Below are 6,939 nucleotides of genomic sequence, written 5' to 3'. Positions count from 1 at the left end.
GTGCAGAGTCCAGTTTACTGAGGTTTACCCCCTCCAAGCTTTTAGATATAATCAATTCCTAACCCTAACCCTAACCCATCTGCATGCTCTCAATGATCTCAGAGGGTCTAAAGGGGAGAAGATACTTTGATGTAAAATAGCCATAATTGTTGTTAACACACTCATCTATGTGACTTACACAGTACATGCTACAGAAATATTAGCTCTTTGAAATATTTTTATTCAATGGGCTTACAAGTCAATGTAAATCATCAAACATCTAACTTTTGATGTACTGTATACTTAAAAGAGATCAATGGTAGATGTGAGCCAGTTCAGTTGTGCTGAAAGAAAATAACTTAGTACAGTATGGTAGATATTGTTGATTTGTAAAAACGCCTTATTCTGTAACCATTTGTGTGTTTGCAGTAAACAAATACAGTTTTTTCCCCCGCCTAGTTTAGCCTTTAGTCAGAGTTATGTTGTTGTGACTGTGTGAGGGTTGTTGTTGTAGGCTGCAGCTAACTGCACCATTTCCCTGGGTATCTTATAAATAGCCATCCTATTCTTAAATCATCTCCTTATTCCATCAGCTGATGAATAAAAGAAGAAAGTGAAGAAGAAGAAGTAGTCAGAAAAGAAAAAGAAGGTGACCAAACACAACAGACCACACTCATCTCATGATCAAATTAATGTTGGTCTTGTTATGATCAGATAAAAGAAACCAAAGAAGAGTAAATGATTATTGCTGTCCACCTGATGACCCCCATGATTATAAACTCTGTTATCACAGTAGACAGACGTGCAGTCTTCTCCCGCGGCAGGGCAACTGTTGGCTCAGTTGCCTAATCATCATTCAGGGTAAAGGTAAACTGTTTAATGCACCAAGACCACTGATGGTATTTTGTAAGTTACTGTTCAATTTTATAATTGATTTATTCCGCCATTGTTAAAATGTAGTCTGAAAAGTCCATAAAGGTTGTGGTGTATGCTCAAACTGTGCAACAGTGGCACGTGAGAAGTACAAGAACAGTGCATACTGTGTGCTTTGCTCTGTGTGATCTCTACTTATCTGGAGACTTCTTAATCACATTTCACACCTCTACAGTGCTGTTGGGCTGAGTAGTTCACACATTAAAAGATGTGTATCCTGTCAAATCACAATTCAAATAAGTCTGTTTGTTTTAATTTTACTTCAGTAAGACAACACATTAGCATACACCGACATAATAACCACACTTTAGGTTTTCTGGCTGTCATATATATTTTTCTGTTGAAAGCAAGCTGTCATCATTTGTTGATGGGCAGAGCCTTTGTTTTAAAATGGATGAGAGGAGCTGATGTGATTGGCCACAGTTGCTGTCAGTTCTGCGGTTTGCACTGAAAAGCAGTGTGGCCACCCCTTTCTTTCTCTCAGTGTCTCCTACCTGCTGTTAGTGGAAATTACTGCACGTCCACTGTAATAGCTTTCAGGATGCACCATTATACTGAATCAGATTATTTGATGTATTTTGACTCAAGCTGTACTATATTGTCTCATATATGCTGCTATTGGGCTTTATGTTGTTTTTTTGGTTGTTTTAGAAAACACAACATGTTATGCTGATAATGCACAACTGTACTGGGTGTCACCTGTCTCTTGATTGCCTTGATAATGTTAAAGGGAACTCATCATGGTTTTTGTGATTTTCTGTTATGTTTCATAGTGTTATGATGTTTGATACCAATATTAAACATGTTTAAAGGTACATAGTTAATGAGGTTAATGTGTATAAAAATGTTCCCTGGAAGTCCAGGGTATAATTGAGTGATAATTAAGGAGTACTTTAAACTATAAATCATAAAGCTATTCCACTAAAGCATGAAAATCTAAATATAGACTTTGAAATGTGCATGATACACCCCCTTTAAATGCACTCCAGTTTTTGATACTTGGATTGGATTGTGTTACCCCAAGTTAATTGATTAACCTGCAACATTGTTAACTGCAAAATACAGTATGCAATTGCATGTTATCCTACAGTTTACTGACCTATTCGTCAATCTGATTGAGGAAATATTGGCTGAAAGTCCAGACACAATGAAGTCATGCACAGGGTATCACTGTCATAAACCACCATGTCCACTCAAAGTCATATTGTTCTTCAGCTTTATCAGGTACTGACACATAGCACTTTAGACCAACCTCGTAATAACCTTACTGATATAATCATTCTATGTAGATAGATTAAAGTTTATGACACACTGCACAGCATAGAGAATACATGCATATATTCATGCACACTTACAAGATTCACATTTACAGGAATCCTTACATTTATGAATTATGAAGTCTAGTCATTTTATTTATACAGCTCACAAATCACAAATGTATCAGGGGGCTGTACAATCTGCACAGCATACAATGTCCCCTACCCTTTCCATAAAAAACATCCTGATGTTCAAATATTGAGTCTAAACCATTGTATTTAATTTATATTTTTCATTTAATCAACACTCATCCAATAAGGTTACCACATTTTTGTTGGAATAAAATATATAGAATATATCAGACAAAAATAAATCTTTGATACTCTTGAAGCATGGTAGAATTTACTACATTAGATGTTTCACATGTATTTATTGTATTGTTTTCATCCTGTAAATAGCAATGTACATTAAGAAAAACAGTAAATTACAGTAGTATGCACTGTGCATTAATATCTATGCCAAGTTTTGTGTCTGTGTGTATGTGTGTGTGTTTCTAATACACACATATAAATACCTGTGCAACATGTGTACACATACACACCCGTGCGCGCGCACGCGCGCGCACACACACACACACACACACACACACACACACACACACACACACTCTAGATCTGCAATGATTAGACAATTAATTACTAATTACTAATAATTCAAAATTTTAAATAATTTTTATGAAAAATATTTGCTGATTGCAAATGTAAATATTTTCTGGTTTATTTATTCTTCTATAAAATAAACAGTTGTCACACTGGGATTTGGGAAACATGCAATGATTTACATTTTTCACCATTTTTCAGATCCAGGGATCCAAAACTGAATTGATATTTGGGGGACGGGGGTCCACAGAATAATTGCTAATGAAAATAACTATTAGTTGCAGACTTAACATACAGTAGTACAATCACCATCCTGAACGTTGAAAGTTCCCCTCATATCACATGACTGTATTCTTGCAACAGAGCACACCACAAGTACAGTATGTGCAGTATACTGAACCTGAACATATACATATGCATGTACATTGCACATTTAGTTCCCTTCCAAAAGACATATACCCACATACACACCACATGTTTGGACTTTGATTGAAAAAAATGTGTTGGATACAACCTTTGTTCTATATCTGAAACAGACTATATGCTGCCACAGTAAATATATAGGCATGACAATATAAAGCACTGCTAGTACATGATTGGTAAAGGTAAATTTAAATCTTTTTTTGTGTGATTTGAATTCTAAAGGAAATGAGTACTACTACATGCTCATGTCAACAAATAAACTTACTCCTTTCTACACACAAAATGTATGATGTATTAGTAATATATTATTTTTATGCTGCTAGATATGTCTCACAGCATCTATTGCAAAGACTCAAAAAGTGTCATCAAGTTCAATATTGCCAACTCAGAGCACTGTGTACTGTACTGTTGTACTTTTTAAATGCTGTTAACTAGAGTCAATAACATGTTCTGACCAATTGATATGGGCTTACTGGTTTTGGATTCAATCAATAAGACTTAATCTATAGTATGACATAACATGGAGTAAAGGTCCAGTCAGCATTTTAGTAAATGCTAGGACATGATTATCTACTAACTACAAGAAACATGGTAATTCTACCCATGTTGGGTATTGCATCACAACAGAAACATTACTGACACTTGGCCCAAAAACACAAAACAGCCCACCCTAATGTCCGTGCCATTTTACAGTCACTCAACATCCAGAAACTTCTAGGAATGTCTACTCAGCATTGCTACTATCAACACAGCGTAATAAAAGGTAAAGTAGTGCAAATATGATAAGTAGATAGGTTTTACAGCACATGTGGCTTATCAATATATCACTGTATTTATATAATTCTACTGTTGACAGCCAAGAGCATGTCCTTTCAGTTCTAGCACATTCCAAAAACCTGCCTGTTTTTTTTTTCAAATAAATAAAAAAAATTTAAATGCTGCTGTAATTGTCATAAACAAACAGAATGGAGAATTACCAACATTTACTTAACATTTACTTTACTTAATTTCAAACTAAAATTTAGACCATAAAAGCTTTTGCCTCAAAAGAGGGAAAGCTAACCCTGTTAGGGGTTATCTTACTGACTGTGATGTCATCAGTTTGGATCTGAGCATCTTAATCTCCCTAATTTCCTGTTATCGCTTCACTATTGATATTCTTTTAAATAATTAAAAATATAAAAGAATGCAGGCAGAAGCAAAATCCAGGGACAGAAATCTCTTCAGTGTAAAAACCCTAATAGTCAGTGCAGTGCATTTACATGCACCTAAATAATCATGTTACTCAGAGAAACCAGGTTACATAATCAGGAAGCAGTAGTTGGAAGGAGGTATCGCACAAATATCCCACCAGTGAGAATATAATACCACAGTATAGCAGCATGTTATTGCAGTACATAAATAAGAGTTTTGAATGAATGAGCATAAATAAACAAGTAAAGTCATCAAGTGCCAAATGTGGGTAATTCACATCACAGTCCAGGGTGTGTGTGTGTGTGTGTGTGTGTGTGTGTGTGTCTGATGCTGGGAAGAAGCCCTTTTGACTGTGGCTAGATAGTAGCAGAGTAGCAGATATGTAACTAGATTTCTCTCCTACTGACAACCTTATATTGGAAGTGCAGCTTACTGATTTTAACATTGTGATAAAAGAAGCTGCTTCCTGACTTCTTTTGTGTGTGTTGGTGTCAGAGCAGCCTAACAGAACAGTGAGGGAGAGGCAGGCAGGCAGGCAGGCAGGCAGGCAGGCAGGCAGACAGACAGACAGATAGAGAGGTCCTCTTTCTCACATTTCACTCACTCTCTTAGAAAAGTCTTGTCACTGGTCAAATTGAGGTTACTTTATAGGATATCTTTCTTGGGCGCAAATTATGTTTTGAATTTCTCATTAGAAGATAGAAGTGCTGTGATCTGAAAGAGTTATTGAAAATAGAAGGAAAATATCTGATTTACAACCAAAAGCAACAGTGTTTACCAAGTCTATAAAAATACCATGATTATATATCCAGGACCCAGTACAGCTGCTGTGTGATTTGTGCCAGCGAGATAAAGCTAACTGAAACATTCTGAAAATACACACACATGGCAAATATTGAAAATAATTTAAAGGGCATGTTATTGCAAGTTAAACCTTGATTTCTGTATTGTGTGTTCCCTAAATATTGACAGGGGACTATAGAGGGATCATTGCCCCCTTACTCTGTTGAATGTAAAGGCAGACAAATCAATATTTGAGCCATGTGTGCTGCTATTTTGCAACATGTATAGACATGAACCTCTGCTAATCTCATCTTTTCACATCTTTGCACTATGAAATCTCACCTATTATAACACTTGTCACTTCCATTATGGTCGATATGGAAATCAAGTAACCAGAAAATGATGTATGAAGTAAAAATAGTGTGTGATGTTTTTCCTGTGAAGACATGCTGTGCAGACCTGTTAATCCACCTAATAGGGAAATGAACTTGATAAACTCAGACTGAAAGATAACCTCAGTTCATAGGCTTGCAGATCCCCATGAATTTCCCTGTTTTACACAAGTGTTTCCATGCTCATGATAAAATCTTGGCTTGTTTAAGGTAGTTTAAAATGAGTTTTGAAGTTTTTAGCACACACTCAATAAATATGTGGTGAGGCCTTATGTCATAACAGCGGTAATTTACAAAATCCTGTTGATGTTTGTTTAAGGGGAACATGACACATTTGTTTGAATAGTAACATTTCATTTACTCTTGTTGGAGAAGAGATAAGAATCAAACTGATTTATTCTGGTTGACACAAATCTAATCTAAGGAATCTAAGGAAAGATCATGCATCATTTTTAACAACATTTTCGAAACAGTATAAGACTATTTAAGTGTGTGCATTGTGTGTTTGTATTTGCATGTCTGTGTAGATAAAAGTATGATACATTTTTTGGGGGGGCACAACAATACACTGTAATGTACCATAGCAGCAAGGAGAGATGACATAACATGGCATGTTCCTTTCAAATACAGAATTCTCTTTAGTTATTGGTTGGAAGAGGACTGTGCCCGTAAACCCCCCTAACACAAATAAAAAAGCCTGTCTCACTCCATTAAATTTACTCCTGAGCCAAATAAAGCTTTAGAGTTCAACTTTTAGTACAGGCCTGCCTGCTCAATCCCAACCATTGATACTATACCAAAAAACTGGAAGGCTGTTAGCGGCCTCTAGTGGATTAATACATTTCTGCAGGATAAAAAAGAGGTTGTCCCTCTGCTTCATACAGTATTCCTACATAACTACAGTGTCTCAGCTTCAATCAAAACAGCCATTGCATTCTGTTGTGGTGTCATTGAGCAATATGTAATAAATATAATCTTTACTCACTTTATTTAAACATATGTCTTGCATTAAGTCATCATCCTGATCCATCCTAAACTGTATATTTAAACTGAAATTTGAACTATGAATTTAATTTTATATTTCATTTAATATGATATGATGTTAATTGATTTAATATATATGTTGTTTAATGTTATTGGTTCAGTATCCATTATTTCTACATTTCCTTGGTGAGGTTTCTTTTACAAAATAGATGTAGTTTGTGTAGTGCAACAGCGCCTATGTTGGAGGGAAACAGTAACTATTAGAAATACGTTTTTTAAACAAAAAAGGAAACTTATCACACTTTTTTTCTGGAGCTTTGAACCACATCTCAGAG

Source organism: Scomber japonicus, chromosome 17, assembly GCF_027409825.1.
Source record: "Scomber japonicus isolate fScoJap1 chromosome 17, fScoJap1.pri, whole genome shotgun sequence".
NCBI classification, from domain to species: domain Eukaryota; kingdom Metazoa; phylum Chordata; class Actinopteri; order Scombriformes; family Scombridae; genus Scomber; species Scomber japonicus.
This window is presented reverse-complemented; position numbering follows the sequence as displayed.